This window comes from Podarcis filfolensis, assembly GCF_964270895.1.
Source record: "Podarcis filfolensis genome assembly, chromosome: 12".
Classification (NCBI taxonomy): Eukaryota; Metazoa; Chordata; class Lepidosauria; order Squamata; family Lacertidae; genus Podarcis; species Podarcis filfolensis.
Genome location: NC_139614.1, coordinates 41,442,540 through 41,459,322, shown reverse-complemented (window position 1 = coordinate 41,459,322; position 16,783 = coordinate 41,442,540). Strand labels below are relative to the sequence as shown.

The window sequence follows — 16,783 nt, the reverse complement described above, 5'->3', positions numbered from 1 at the left end:
CCCTGGTTCCAGTTCTTTTGAACGTGTGTGACAACATGTTTACAAGCTTATTTTTTAGGACTAGTAACACAGTGAACATATTTTCAGCTGTATAATGTTCCTGGTTGGTTAATCAGTGGTTATCCAGTAAGGCAAAACGAAGCCTCGGGCCCATGAGCCAAATGGGCTCCTCCAGGCCTTTTTGTCTGGCCCTTAGGACTTTTACTATCATTGACTTTGTTTCATTTAATCCTTGGTGCTTTTTGCTGGAATGTGTCTTTGAACTCTGATAATGCCCATTGCTTGTCTGGATGGAGAACAGAAAAGTGTGTGGGTGTGTGGAAACTAGCCTGCTCTACAAAGCTAACATTTACATTCGTTGCACCAATCATTTTTGCTTTTGGCCCCACCCACCACTGCCATGTGGCCCCCAGAAGGTTGTTGAGAAGGAATGTGGTATTTGGCCTAAAAATGTTCCCACACCACTGCAGAAAAGAGTTTTAATTTGCTTACACTTCTTTTTTAACTACAGTGTCCCAGTCCAGTTTTGCAATCATTGCTACTTCAGTGTTCAATAATTTATTCTCTTGCAATTTTGCGTGCGACATCCCACATTGAATTTTAAAGCCCGAAACGATGTAAAGACAATGCCTCAGGCCCTGGAAGTGAGAGAGCTGCTCCATGTACTGATCACCTCTGATTTTCAGTGCTTGATTATTCCTTTTAATCTTGAAAGAATGAGATGCTCAGATAGCTGCACTTGATCACTTTAGATTATGGGTAATGCCATATAACATCTTGCCTTGCCAAATTGCTTGAAAGTCTTTTTCCCCTTTTAACACCGTCTATGCAAGTAAAACCTATTGAGACTCAATTAAGAATTTCATTAGTTTTTCTTACAGTTATAAGGACGTGCAATGGATGCTGGATAAAAGGCTTTGGCTTTCCAGGCTCTACAGCAGTAGGGAATTTTGCTCACTTAATGATGCTGCTTCTTTATGTTCCTTTGTGGCAGTGGAAATAGCTACTATCCATTACAGTCAAGAAACTGTGTGGAAGCAAGTCTCTAGCTTTTAGTCCTCCATGTATGTGAGAGTTTTCTTCTAGTAGTTACCCCATTTGTTTTATACCGTTGATGTTGTTTTTGTTTGAACCAAATTCATAGTACTGTAGTTGTTAGCGGTTGCTGACTTTGACTATTCTTTGTTTGTTTAAAATATTTATATATCTTTTATTTTAAAAATATTCAAAACAGTTCATAACAGTAAGAAGCAATAAAACTGTGAAACTAATGCAATATCTCTGAAAGCTTTCCACAGTATTTGCATCCGCAGTATTTAGCAGTACGTAGGCCTGTGAATAGCTGTTAAGGGAGGCCTGAGTGAACAAGTATGCTTTTAACATACACTGAAACTCCAACAACCATCTCAATAAACCATGTATTTGTTGCTCTCTGTGGGCAATAGGGGCAACCTTACAACCCTCATCAGCCTTAACAAGCTACAGTTCCCATTCCCAGGGGTCTTTGGGGGAAGCCATGACAGTTAACATGTTATAATAGCACTTTAAATGTATGGTGTGGGTGTGGTCTTGCATTCATTTTTTATATTACTTATGCTGCCCTTCTTCTCATTAGGAGCCCAGAGTCATAATAAGTACAATTGTTACAGCAATTTAGAACATGTTAAATTTCATCTCTAAAACACATAATACAAGATTACCAATCCGCTGAAACCCCTCAGGCAACATTCATATCCCCAAATCCCAAGCAATCAAGTATACTTTTATTGTATGTCTAAATGATATCAATTTGTGGTGAACAAATTCAGTTCCTCATGGAGCGAGTCCCAGAACTGGGGTGCCACTACAGAAGAGGCCCTGTCCCAAGTTGCTGCCCCACAGGCCATAACAACCAGTGGCTCCACAAAAGTTACCAAATTCAAAAGGATTTGAGGTTTTGAATAAATCAGGAAAAAGGCCAGATGTCTATCTTCAACATTTACAAAAATAAAATAGTTTTTCTCCTGTTCCAGATTGATTGTGAAACTTCAAGTCATTCCCCCTTCTTCATTACATGCAGCTAGCTGTGTTGGGGGAGATTTTGCCATGAGCTAGGAAGACTTTCTCACATCAATCTGCCTGCTGTTTCAATGAAAAGAATCCTTTATTAAAACCGGTTAGTCTACAGGGCTGCCGTCAAGTTTTTATGTTTTGTTATTTTGCAAAGTTGGAGGCATCCAGACATGTTTAAGGTTAACTGAGTAGAGAACAGTGTGAAATTTGATTCAGGCGAGTCAGAAAGTGGATCACTACATTTATTTTTACAGGTCTTATGCAACCCAGACAACTCTTTTTACACTTTTTGTATTTTTAACCCAATGTATTTTTATGTGATTTCAGCAGTTCTCTTTCCAGAGCTGAAAATTCTTAACTTAGAAACCATTGTGGAAAAAGACTCCCCGCCTCCCTTTCTCGAACATTTGACTCACTATGCAAACACTTAAGCTGATTAGTTGTTCTGAATTAAGCCGCCATTCAGACTTTTACTATACAGATTGTTCAGCCTGTATGGTTACCATTAAAGTGCATTTTCATGTGCTGTTTCTTCCTCATGAGTCTGGTCCTCTAGCTGTCTAAATGTTAAGGGTGTTTCACTTCTGAACAAGCAAAGGAAGTGGGATTTGCAGGCATTGCCAGTCAGCCGATCTTCAGTGCTTGCAAAGCCCTGTTCCTTTGCTCACATAGTTTTGTTTTACTTTGCCTGCATGGTTTAAAATCATTCAGGCTGGTATAATTTTAGTCCCTGAAATTTAACTTTTCCCCATTCCAGAACTGTCCCTCCATTGTGACCTTTCCACCTATGGAAAACCCTATTCCCCTCATAAAGCTACAGTTGTCATAGTGGTATAACAGCCATTCCCCCTTCAGAGAGCCCTTCTAACAACTCTTGGCACCCTTAAACTACAGCTCCAATAATAATAATAATAATAATAATAATTTATTATTTATACCCCGCACATCTGGCTGGGTTTTCCCAGCCACTCTAAGTGGCTCTAAAAACACAATACAGCATTAAACATTAAAAACTTCCCTAAACAGGGCTCCTTCAGATGTCTTTTAAAAGTAAAATAGTTGCTTATTTGCTTGACATCTGATGGGAGGGCGTTCCACAGGGCAGGAGCCACTACCGAGAAGGCCCTCTGCCTGGTTCCCTGGAACCTCACTTCTCGCAATGAAGGAACCATCAGAAGGCCCTCGGCGCTAGATCTCAGTGTCTGGGCTGAACGGTGGGGGTGGAGACGCTCCTTCAGGTATACAGGACCAAGGCCGTTTAGGACTTTAAAGGTCAGCACCAACAATTTGAATTGTGCTCTGAAACGTACTCGGAGCCAATGTAGGTCTTTCAGGACTGGTGTTATACAGTCGCAGCAGCCACTCCCAGTCACCAGTCTAGCTGCCACATTCTGGATTAATTGCAGTTTCCGAGTCACCTTCTGGCGAGACAGTCCATGGGCAGGTAGGGTCTCAGCCTGCGTACCAGATGGAGCTGGTAGACAACTGCCCTGGACACAGAATTGACCTGCGCCTCCATGGACAGCTGTGAGTCCAAAATGACTCCCAGGCTGCTCACCTGGTCCTTCAGGGGCACAGTTACCCCATTCAAGACCAGGGAGTCCTCCACACCAGCCCACCCCCTGTCCCCCAAGAACAGTACTTCTGTCTTGTCAGAATTCGACCTCAATCTGTTAGCTGCCATCCATCCTCCAACCGCCTCCAGGCACTCACACAGGACCTTCACTGTCTTCACTGGTTCTGATTTAAAAGAGAAGTAGAGGTGGGTATCATCCGCATATTGATGAACACCCAGCCCAAACCCCCTGATGATCTCTCCCAGCAGCTTCATATAAATATTAAAAAGCATGGGGGAGAGGATGGAACCTGGAGGCACTCCACAAGTGAGAGTCCAGAGGGCTGAACACTCATCCCAACACCACTTTCTGGCCAAGGCCCAGAAGAAAGGAGCGGAACCACTGTATAATGGTCCCCCCAGCTCCCAGCCCCCCCCGATGGTCCAGAAGGATGCCATGATTGATGGTATCAAAGGCCGCTGAGAGATCCAGCAGAACTAGGAAACAGCTCTCCCCTTTGTCCCTAGCCTGCCAGAGATCATCGACCAGTGTAATCAAGGCAGTTTCAGTCCATGATGAGGCCTGAATCCCAATTGGAAGGGATCCAAATGGTCCGCATCCTCCAGGCATGCTTGGAGTTGTTCAGCAACCACACACTCAGTCACCTTGCCCAAGAATTGAGACTGGGTGATAGTTGGCCATATTTTCTGGGTCTAAAGATGTTTTTTTAAGAAGCGGTTTAATGACCACCTCTTTCAGTAGGCCTGGGAAGCATTCACCACCCCACAGAGCCCATCCCCCAGCCCTTCCTGGCTCGCTTTTATGAGCCAGGATGGACAAGGATCAAGAAGATAGGTGGTTGGTTTCACTCGTCCAAGCAGCCTGTCCACATCCTCAGAATTCTTTGTGGGAAGCCATGACGGTTTAAAGTGGTACCAAAGTGCTTTAAATGTATGGCATGAATGTGGCCTAAGTTTGTCATCCAAACAAAGACTCGTCCTCCCACTAAGCTGTAGCTGTGAAGTTTGGGGGAGGGACATTGAATGGAAATAAGATTGATTTATTTCAAGTCAGTCCAGTCTCAATTTCCCTTGCCCCATTCACCATCTTTAGAGATGTAAACTGTTTGTTTAAGAGCTAGAATTACATGCATGAAACAGACAGAGTTGCTATAAATCAAGCCAAAACTATTAATGAATGTTGTCTAGTGTTAAGTATGACATGTCTTTAAAAAATAATTCCAGATGTTCCTCACTGCACATTCTCATTGCAGGGTCTGGGCAAGATGTGTAGTCAGCATGTCTATGTCTTTCCCCCAAACTTTGTGTTTACATAATCTTCAGCCAAGATGTAGAACTTTGCCACTGCTGATGCCAAACCATCATTTGACATTACATCTGAACCATCTTAGATGATGTCTGCCCTCCCTAGAAGTAATTGGGCCAGAAACATGAAGAGTGAATTTTCTTGTCCCCAGGAAAAGAATTAGAGAATAAATAGACTTGGTTGCTAGCCTGTGAGAGTTTGTGGCCTTTGCTTGCCAAATGAAATTAAGCAGCTGGAATTGTGGCTTTTTGCTATTAAAACGACATCCAAGAGCAGCTAGTTAATTGACCATGACTGTCATTTTCAATTGAGTGGCTTGGGACTGTATCTTTTAGCCTGGTAGTAGCTAAAATGGGCTAATGACCAATTCATGTTGTTCAGCACCAGAAAATGAATAGGCACTAATTTTTGTCGTGAGCATTGGGGTGGTAGTTTAATGTAATTTGAGAGATTAAAAAATAAATCAGTATTGCTGGAAAATGTTCCATGGAGGAAGGAATTAGCATAATGTTCTGCCACATAAATTCCTGTTCGTATTCAGCAGCTATCTTTCTTTCTTTCTTTTTTAATTCACAAGAGTGCTACATTTCTGTGCAGATATCATTTGTTGCCTGGAAAAGTGTTCTAAATGACTATGTGGAAGAATTTAGGATTACTGGAATGAAGCAAACACTTTTTGAGCTGTGACATGGGGGTTCCTGCTTGATCCTGCTGTCAGATTTAGTTTATGTTTCTAATTTCTTCAGCTTTCATAAATTTTCATTGATGTAGAAAAGGAATGGGGAACCCATAAGCCTCCAGACATTTCAGAACAAGAGCTGCCATCATCCCTGACCATTGGGTCATGCTGGCTGGAACTGATGGAGCTGGAGTCCACCAAACTCTGGAGGGCCACAGATCTCTGATACATATTTTAAGTTATTGAGCACATGCTTTTAGAATTGACCCATTAAGTTAGCCTTGTTAGCCCTTAAGAAAAATTATAAAACCCATTTATCTTCAAGAATCTAATATATGTTGGCAAAGTCACTTAAATAATGTAGATGGAGTCCAGAGAGAAAAATGCTGATAACGTTGCGTTACTGAGGAAATGTAACAAAACAATATATAATTTGAGGCGATATACACAGAGAGATTTTGGTCTTTCCTAGGCATTGCTTGGCTCTTCACATCAAAATTTAATAATCTTCAACATAATATGATGATGATGAGGCTAGTGGTGATGAAGATGAGGACCTCTTTAATCTCTCGTGACCTGGCAATGGAATAGAGTCCCATGATATGGTCTGAGGGCACATGAGGTTGCCACCTTCCTGATGCTGAGCAGGTCTGCATATTCTTAGGTGGAGTTACAGTTGGCTGTTTTGCATATTTGGGGGCAAACTTTTCATGCGTGTTTGTTGTAGCTGCTGTGGCAGCCATAATGGGATAAGATTTTATGAGGGATGGTCTGCAAATACCTTCAATATGAGGGCTGACTAGGAGTGTGCTGCCACACAGTAATTTTGGCTTGTGAGTTGGGAAGCAGTTACTGCTAACAGTGTGCTCCTCTCCTGCAAACAAAGAGCACACATTAAACATTATATTGCAAACCCATTCAGCCTTATTTTATCACCCTGTAGGTTTGGGACTCCATTGAGAAACCTCACAGAAAGCACTGTAACATGATTACTCTGAATCTGCTGTTTTCCCCCACCCCCCAAAAGTCTCCCAGCTGCTGAGTTTTTGTTAGTTAGTTGCTTGATTACATTTCTCTAACTGAAATCCTGGAAGGCATGCCTTCTGAATGAGATGTAATCCAACCTCTAGTGTTTGTTATTTCTGGGTTGTTGGACTGAAGAAAGTAATAGGAATCCAACTTGTACAATAAAAGCTGTGTCTTTTCCCACCTTAACAAACAACCCGAAAGCTTGCTTTGGCTGTTCCTTTGAGCACAACAGAAGCATGCATGATTATTAGCAAATTAACAAAAGGGATGCTTGCTTTTTTTAAGAGAGGAAAATGGACATATTGGATTCCCTCCTCCCTTTGCACTGGTTATAATTCCAGGTCCTCCAACATTATGTTCCAAATGACTTAAAACCAGGGCAGAAGATACAGAGCAGATTTCTCACCCTTTCATAAATCCAGGCCTCTGGGAAGCGTATCACTGGGGTTTTTTTTTCCAGCGCAAGCCTAGCCTCCTATGCTCAGTACCACAAATGCAATGACCACCTAGGTAAATGGGCTATTATAATATATATATATTTTAAAATATGAAAAAAATTCCTTGTTTACAAAAGTGCATGCACTGTGTCTTTCTTCAGGTTGTGTTTGCTACAGATCAGTTACATTTGTTGTGAGACATTGGTGTTACATGCAGTATAGGGCCCATTTCCTACATTCCTACATTCATCCTTTTCAGCAATGCTTCCATTGGTATTCTTTTCTGTGGTTCTTTACTGACTGCCCACTCTTGGCATGCTGAAAGCAACTACTAAAGGCATGCCTTGCTATTGAGGAAATAAGTGCCGTCAGTGTGGTGGGCCTTGTCATGGCTGAGGGAGCGATTACATAAGAACATTTACGTAAGAACCCTGCTAATGATCCAAAGGCCATCTAGTGCAGTATCCTGTTCTCATAGTGGCCAGCCAGATGCTCATGGGAAGCCTGCAAACAGAACCCAAGTGCAACAGCAACTAGCAATTTCCAGCAACTGGGATGGAGGTAGTCGCTGGTGGCCTTATCATCTGACTAATCTGATCACCTCTTACAAGTAGTTCAGGAATCAGGATACATTCCCGATTCAAGACAGATAAAACAAAGTGCTTCTTTCCACAGTGCATAGTTAAACTATGGAATTCACTCCCACAGGAATTCTCACCCAAGAAAGCTTGCTTGACCCCCACTTTGATGGCATATTGGTCTGATATCTAGCAATGACCATCTGGTTTTGACATGCTTTTGATTTACAGAATCACTTGCTTATCTCTTCCTTATCTGTACATTCCTTTGCAGCGCTGCTCTTGTCATTTGCTGCTGATTCTGTTGCTCTGTGTCTTGCTTTCTATTTATATATTCTTTGCAGGACAGAAAGGCAGGATAAAAATAGTTTATTAATAAAATGTGTGCTTAGATTTGGTTTGATTTCAGTGCAGCTTAAGAGCTGTTCTGCCCTATTACACAGATTGATGTAGCTGGCAAGGATGGTAGATTCATGGACTGTACCACTTCAGATTGCAGATGGGGATGTATGTATCGCATTTTAAATATTTCCAGAAAAAGCTCCCTGAGTGTACTGTCTGAGCACCGGGATGAAAGGGACTTTGGTAGAGTTTTCGCTTTGTTGAGAATATTTTCTACACACAGGAAGTTTCTTATGAGTCTCCTACCTGCAGTCTGAGGTCTTACACATTGGAAAGCACATTTTTTTCTGTGTAATCTATAGATTCCCTTCAATAAAAAAAGGAAAACAACTAATAAACATTAGGGGATTTTAATTCTGGGCGCCTGAAGTGTTGCAAGCTGCTGATTCAGAGTTCCATATGCTGAGTTGCTGCTCCTCACATAAGAACTGTTGCAATCTTTTAAGTATAAGCTATTACTTTAGCTCTGTTCAAACAGTGCTCTCTGCTGGCCTTCCTGCAGGGACCTTTTGAAACATATTAGCCTTACACAAATGTATTAGCCTTACACAAATCCTTTGTGTTTGTGATGTTGACACTGTGATCATAAAGATATAAATCCTTGTTACTAACATTTAGGCATACACAAAGAAGCAGGGCTTTTTAAAGTTTACAGTGTCATGAAAAAAACTGCTGGGGAAGTTTTAGGAATCTTTTCTCTGAGCATTAAGATTTGCTAAAGTTTCTCCTGCCTGAGAAGGTTACATGATATAGTGTTGAATTAAAATATTCCCAAAGAGCTACAGTTTGGCTATGCCTTGTCATATGATACTCCATTGTAAAGAAGCTGCTTTCAGGTGATATCCAGCTAAGTCATTTTCAGATTAGACCCATTGAAATGGTTACTGAAGTCTGCTGATATCAAGGGGGTCAACTCTAACTAGTGTTAGAGTATTTGTCTATGTTTTTGTCTATGTATTTGTCTATGTTTTCAGAGACAAGAGGAAGATTCTTTTTCATTTTTATTCTTAACAGAAGAATACTGCAATATCTGTTTTATTATTTAATGCTATCATTTCCTCAGGATTGCTTGGTGAAATCAAGAGCACATAACCATGATTAATGCTGTTCATGGTTTGTTGCCTTAATCAGAGAAAGGCTGTGTTCACATGCAGTGCTAAACCACAGTTAAGCACTATGTGTGATAGGGAGCTTCAAGCTTTTGTGTTCTTTTTCTCCCTTCCCCTCAAAATCCCGAGGCCCGCGTGTCTAAACTGTTGTTTAACTTTATATATGAATCAGACCATACAGCAAAGCTATGATTTAGCTCACTGCACTAAGCAGTGCTTGTGTTGGGAGACACCAGTGACATGTGTTTGCTATCTTGAAACAGGCTGGAGAAGTGGCAAAAAGTGCCTTTGATGTGGCTTGCGTGGTGCAGACATGTTGCTTAACCACAGTTAATGCAAACTCACTCCAAGCAGCAGTTTCCACCTTGGATTTTTGCAGTCCTTGATCATGGTTTCCATATTTAGATGCAACACTTAGCCATGGTGAAGAAAAGCAAACCAAAGTCACACATTATTTTATGGGTATGAAGACCATGGGTCTTTACATTCCTCTTTTACCATCAAGTGAGGAAGTTTTATAGCCAGGTTGGCTTTGTGTTTGAATGAATTTCCTTGAAATGTTCTTAGTTTTACTTCTACATTTCTTGAAGTCACTGAGTAGTTGACCTGCAATATTTGTGTTGGAGGTGAGATTATTTCTGTGTAGGTAGCAAAACATTTATTTCGTAGCAATCTCTGAGGAGCATGCCATAAACCTGTAAAATGTTTACAACCTTTAGGTGTAAACCTGGCTTCCTTGAAGTCCATAGATAAGTGCATTGCTTTAGTCTGTCGATTGCGAAATACTTGATAAGTCAGTTTCAGAATGTCATCAAAGGGAAAAATGTAACTGGGTGTAAGCAGGAAATAAGAGACTTCACTTGTTTTTACTTGTGGGGTGTAGCTAAGTGATCATATTGTTGTGCGGTTTTATGCAGTTTCCTGATAAACTGGCCAGTCTTCTTACACACTGTGTAAGCTGAATATAAAGCAGCAGATATAGATCTTATAATTATAGCTTCCCAATATATCAGGTTAAAAAGTATGCATCGTCTTACAGGTGCATATGCATTATACTTACAGCCTCATCCAAAAGTTATTGAAAATGTAACATTTAGAGCAAGGATAGCCAACGTCGTGGCTTCCTGATGCTGTTGGACTACAGTTCCCATAATCCCTGACTATTGGCCATGCTGGTTGGATCTGACTGGAGTTGCAGTCCAAACCATCTGGAGGACACTCCATTCGTGGCCCCTCATTTGGAGGTTTAGACTATGAGGTCAGGTGTGGTGAACCTTTGGCCCTCCAGATGTTGCTCAGCTACAAGTCCCACTGACCCTGGCCTTTGTCTGTGCTTGCTAGGATTCATGGAAATTAAGAACATAAGATGCACCTGTTGGATCAGGCCAATGGCCCATCTAGTCCAGTATCCTATTCACACAGTGGCCAACCAGATGCCTTGTGGGAAACCCTCAAACAAGAACTGAGCCCAAGAGTACTTTCCTTTCTGGTAGTTTCCAGAAGCTGGTATTCAGAAGCATCACTGCCTCTGAAGGTGGAGGCAGAGCATAGCTATCATGGCTAGTAGTGACTGATAACCAGACCTCTTTTAAAGCCACCCAAGTTGGTGGCTGTTACTGCCTCCTGGGAAGTGAGTTCCATAGTTTAACTATGCACTGCATGAAGAAGTACTTTCTTTTATTTGTCCTGAATCTTCCTCCATTCAGCTGTCCATGAGTTCTAGTGTTAAGTTGTAGTTTGGCAACATCTGGAGGGCCAAAGGTTCCCCACTTTTCTGTTAGGTTAATGCACCTTTAACTAGAGTGGAAGAGCTGCATATTCTGAAGTAGACCTGCATTTCCACATTATAATTACATATCTAAAGACTGAGCTATGAATTAGGAAGCTTCCCCGTCCACTCATTCTGAATCTTGCCCCAGCTGATTTACCTAGCTGCATTGTCGATATATTTATACCTTATAATGTTGTTCTTAAGTATGAAAGAACGTTTGAAAATCACTGGCAATGCAGGATTTGGTGGAAGAATAAGGCTGTTGCTTTGAAAGAGAAAATAAGAACATTTTTCATCACTAGACAGCTGTTGAATGCAAGAGAACTGATATTATTTTCATACCTACTTACGAGATCCTACAGTAATAGAAGCTGCTGTCAAACTAGTTTAGGGTGTTCCTTGCCTTGTCTAGTCTTGCTGACCTACTGTTTTATGTAATACCTTTGCTGAACAGGAAGAGTCGCAAGAGGCTTGCCTCTAGCTGCTGGAGAATGGCATGTAGGGATTTTTTTATGGTTGTGGTTGTGAAATAGAAAGAGAGCCTGTCTCCTTTTCTAAGATTCTTTCATGAAGGCAACAATGCCTGTTACAAATTGGTAAGGCGTTCGAGAGCAATGCAGGTTTTAATAACGACACATATAAATGTAAGGCTTCTTTTGAAGATAGGTTTCAAGTGTCGCACTGATAAGAATCAAGTGTTAGGTTCAAATTGCTGCCCACACAGTACTTCACTCTTTCCCAGCCTGGCACTTTCTAAAGATGGTTGGGCTACACTTCCCCCCAAGCTCCAGCCTGCATGAAGGGATGAAGGAAGTTGTAGCCTACAACATCTGGAGGGTGGCATATGGAAGATCTTCCAGCAGACAATAAAATGCTGTTAGTTAGTCAGCATCACTACCTGTTTTCCAGAAGGATAATTGTGGTTTGTGATTTGAGGATTCTGCATTTTCATCCTCTGATCAGTGGCCATGTCCAGGGAAAGGGGAATTGGTGTACCTCTGTCATGGTACCTGGTTTAACCTTTCAGCCAACAATACTTGTTTATATCTACAAGTGTGCTGGTGCAAGACAATACTGCAAAACTATGCAGGTTCTCTAGTAGATATCAACAAATAACTGAATGCCTTGCTGAAAGTGCAAATACCACTTTGTTGTGGTTCTCACCTCTATTTCTCTACTAGTATTTTCATTATGGTTATGGAGTATTTAGGACTTTCTTGTAGCAGTTGAGGTATATTGTACAACGGAATAATAATCACCTTTTGCATGTCGCTCCCAAGTTTAATGGTGACATTGAAGTTCACCCAACTGGAGATTCCTGTCTTGCTTTTCTTTATGATCTTCCTAATATTTGATTGCTGTGTAATGGAACTGATGTATCAGAAAAAGTTGTGTTTGCTAGTAATCTTTTAATATCAGCTTCATTGTCACCATAGGCAGCTGGGCATGGAGGAAGCTGGCGTGTGAATCTCAGCCTTACTGTACTGGAGCCAGAGTTAGAAATAGAGGAAGCTGACTTACATTGTGTCCGAGCCACTAGTCTACCTAGCTTAGTACTGTCTATGCTAACTGACAGTGACTCTCCCAAGATTTCAGGCAGGATTCTCTCCCAGTTCTACCTGGAGATGACGGGAATTCAACTTGGGACATTATATTTGCAGGAGTTATGGCACTTTCTCAAATTGGATGGAGAACTTAGGGCAAATGCACTGTTAGGGTCAATCAAAAGGCAAATTCAGTCTCCAGAAACTTTCAAATATGGAACTTCTGCACTCTGAGTAGTTCTTGTGCCACTGCATGACATCTCCACGCCTCAATCCTTGTGACTAGAACTAGGCAGTGTTTTTCTAGTCATGAGTTTTCTCAACTAGAAGTGGACTGTAGTCCATCAAACAGTTTATGCCACAATAAAACTGTCAGCCTCGGCGCTGCTAGACTTTTTGTTCAACAAAAACATGTCGTGGGTACTTATACTTTGTGGATACTAAAAATGAGGTTGTCATTTGGTAGTTAGATAAGAGGCTAGAAGTCATCTAAGTTTTATTTAACAGGATTTATATACTGCTTAATCAACAAAGATTAGCAGTTTACATAAAACAATATGATGTATTCATTTTAAAAATACTGATAAAATCAAATGTTGAAGTATAGATACATGCACTCCCCCCCCACCAGTTTTAAAACAAATGTATATGATAAAATTATATTTGCAAATCCTCATGTTGACTGGTTATTTTTATTTCATGCACCACTATCAAGATGTCAACTAATTGTGCTACATATATGCATAAACCACATGCACACATAGTGCTGTTTTTGTTCAAAACCTTCCTGCCCGTAGGTGGAATTAGCAAAGCTTCTATAAATATAAACTTTTGTGCAATGTATGAACTATGAAGGAGCAGCACAACCATGTCTTGGCTAATGAGATTAAAATAAGATAGTTTTGCTTTCTAATGGGTTTTCTTTCTGAGCATGAAATCAAAGTGTGTCCTCCCTCCCTCTGCTAGTTGTGCTGCCAACAGTGATGTGATTGGGTGGGGAAAGTATGCACTTAGTACCACGTAGCTTGAGTAGTAAGTAGCTTGCAGGATGTTGTTTTCAAACAGCAGAGGGAGTGTAGCAGCAAAGCAATGGGCAGGGCAAGGCCATGAAAACACCCAGTATGTAGATTTTGATGAAAAAAGAAAGGAAGGAGAAAATACAGAAAACTTTAGTGACTTCCATTAAAGAGGAGCCTTGACAATATTTTTTTCCTGTGCTATGCTGGCAGCAACATAATTGACCTAATAATTATTTGGGATATATTTTCCTCCAGCAGTTTTCACACTTCCTTTCAACAGTTACTTTTAACCCTGGTTAACTCTACATTTCATTTATTGTGTAGAACTTGGGGTTGCCACCAAATGTACACTTAATAAGAATGCAGTTTTTAACAGGTGTACCTGTACAATTATATTTTCAAACATCTGGTTGTCATCATTCACACTCCTTGTTGGTGTATGCTTAAGAACAAAGGTTAGCTTCCCATATTTTAAAAGTGTGTGCATTGACTCTTCAGAGTGGTGTGGAACAGAATAATGCCGACGAGGCAGAAAACTGTTTTAGTCTGCTGCATAGGTTCTATATAGATTCTGCTAGATATTTTGAAATGTAACTTCCACCCCTCGTTTTATATATTGCCTATTTGTTGATGATCTATAAGAACTAAGAGTTCTACTACTCATTTATCCACCTCAGGGACCTGGTGACTTCCCACTTTGCAGAATGCTGTGCTTGACTGACATTACATGCATAAGTTATCACTGTTAAATTTCAGTGACCTGAAAGGGCAGAGGAGGGAATAGAACCACGGGAAATGGTGATCCATGGCATGCAAATTAAGCATCCAACTTGCACATGCTTTACATCATACAAAAAGCCTCAAGATCAAGCCAAGGTATCTGCATATAAGGCCAAAATGTCTCCTGCCTGAAATTCTGGAAGGGTGCTGCCAGTCCGTGTTGACAGTAATGAGCTAGTTTGGACCGATAGTCTGACTCAATATAGGATGACTTCCTTTGTTCCTATGTATCATTGGGAAGCAGGGAATGGAAGAGTTACAAGCAAAAGGTTGTGACTGTGACAACATGTTCGGAAACTTTTGAGCATGGAATGGGGAAAAAAGATGAAATTATTCTAACAGCTTTCAAGCAGCAATCTTCAACAAATCTTAATAGGAATTAAGATTGAGGTTGAATCCTGACAAGACAGAAGTGCTGTTTTGGGGGGGCAGGAGGTGGGCAGGTGTGGAGGACTCCCTGGTCCTGGATGGGATAACTGTGTCCCTGAAGGGCCAGGTGAGCAGCCTGGGAGTCATTTTGGACTTGCAGGTGTCCATGGAGGCACAGGTCAGTTCTGTGTCCAGGGCATTTGTTTATCAGCTCCATCTGGTACAGAGGCTGAGACCCTATCTGCCCGTGTACTGTCTCGCCACAGTGCTGCATGCTCTGGTTATCTCTTGCTTGGACTACTGAAATGTGTTCTACGTGGGGCTACCTTTGAAGGTGACCTAGAAACTACAACTAATCCAGAATGCGGCAGCTAGACTGGTGACCGGGAGTGGCCGCTGAGACCACATAACACCAGTCTTGAAAGACCTACATTGGCTCCCAGTACATTTCTGGGCACAATTCAAAGTGTTGGTGCTGACCTTTAAAGCCCTAAACGGCCTTGGTCCAGTATACCTGAAGGAGCGTCTCCACCCCCATCATTCTACCCGGACACTGAGGTCCAGCACCGAGGGCCTTCTGGTGGTTCTCTCACTGCGAGAAGCCAAGTTACAGGGAACCAGACAGAGGGCCTTCTCTGTAGTGGCACCCGCCCTGTGGAACGCCCTCCCACCAGATGTCAAAGAGAACAACAACTCCCAGACTTTTAGAAGACATCTGAAGGCAGCCCTGTTTAGGGAAGCTTTTAATGTTTGATGGATTACTGTATTTTAATGTTTTGTTGGAAGTCGCCCAGAGTGGCTAGGGAAGCCCAGCCAGATGGGCGGGGTATAAATAAATAAATAAATAAATAAATAAATAAATAAATAAATTATTATTCCCTGGAAATGAATGGAATTTCTTTCCAACTTAACGTACTACCATACATACCAGGAGAGTTTGTAGCTTAACTGTCACGGTTGCAATCTGACTGTCAAGCAAGATAAAACTAGCAAGCAAATGGATAGTTGGCACACAGCTTGTATGAAAACTGTTGCCATGAAAGCTGAAGATTAATTATACCCCTCCCATTGCAGCTATATAGGAACATTCCTGGATTCATATGCTTCAAGATTAGGCCTCCTGGAACCTTAGTTGACCGAACGAGTTCAAAAGCTTCTTCTGTCTTAAACCAAAACAAATTCTGCCTATCACTGATGCAGATCAGTGGAAAGCTGTGCAGGGCATGTCCTAATATTGGCTCCAAGCACAACAGGTTTGTGATTAACCGTTCAAGAATGTTTTAGTTGCTCATTTGCTATAGTCTAACAATGCCCTTGGCTCAGTACCACCTGCTCTCTCCATGACAGAGTTTGCAATCTGATTCATCTAGGGTAAACAAAGCACACTTGTAATAAATGAACTGCAAACCAGAGTGAAGACTTGGGTCTCTGTCTACTCTACATTCCGTGTCCATGCTCTGGTCATCTCTTGTCTAGAAGAGATTACTGAATCTCCTGTCTCTTTGCTGTTTCTCCAGTCATGTTCTAACTTGCTTGGTTGATTGAGAAATGTGTCTCCTATGTAAGGTTCTTTTTCTGACTTAGTCCAGCAGCTAAGGCCTTGCAACTGTCCATTTTAACCTCTTCTGATAGCTACCTGTCAGTCTGCATTGACTTCAAACTCCCTGTCCTGGGCTGCACTCCAAAATGAGTGTTTATATGTGACTATAAGAGAGTCATTTGTGTAAGGGGAGATTCCTTTGTGCTGGTTCCCACCATCCAGTTGGTGGGTATTGTTGAGTTAGAAATGGTTCAGAAAACGTCAACCAAAATGATCAAGTGAAGAAAGGCTGCAGTGTTTCAAACTTTTTAGTTTAGAGAAAAAGTGAGTAAGAGGTGACATGATAGAAGTTTATAAAATCTTGCATGGCATGGAGAAGGTGGGTAGTGAAAAGTCCCACCCCCCATAACACTAGAATTCATGGGCATCCAATGAAGCTTTTATGGTGCACCTGTGGAACAGTGGCCTGTTGGAGTCAGAGCTAGCCCTGCCCATGAACCATAAGGACTTAGCTGTGGCTCATTTCCAGGGAACAAGGCTATTTGTGGGGTGCAATGAGGGTGAGGGCACACCCCCATCAGTGATTCTTGTG

General features: G+C 41.6%; 1 protein-coding gene across 8 annotated transcripts in view; it reads left to right on the top strand.

Annotated features, from left to right (window-relative positions):
* The window catches only part of PARD3 (par-3 family cell polarity regulator), a 560,882-nt gene that overhangs the window by 81,431 nt on the left and 462,668 nt on the right, over positions 1-16,783 (top strand). The gene's annotated exons all lie outside the window — the stretch shown is intronic.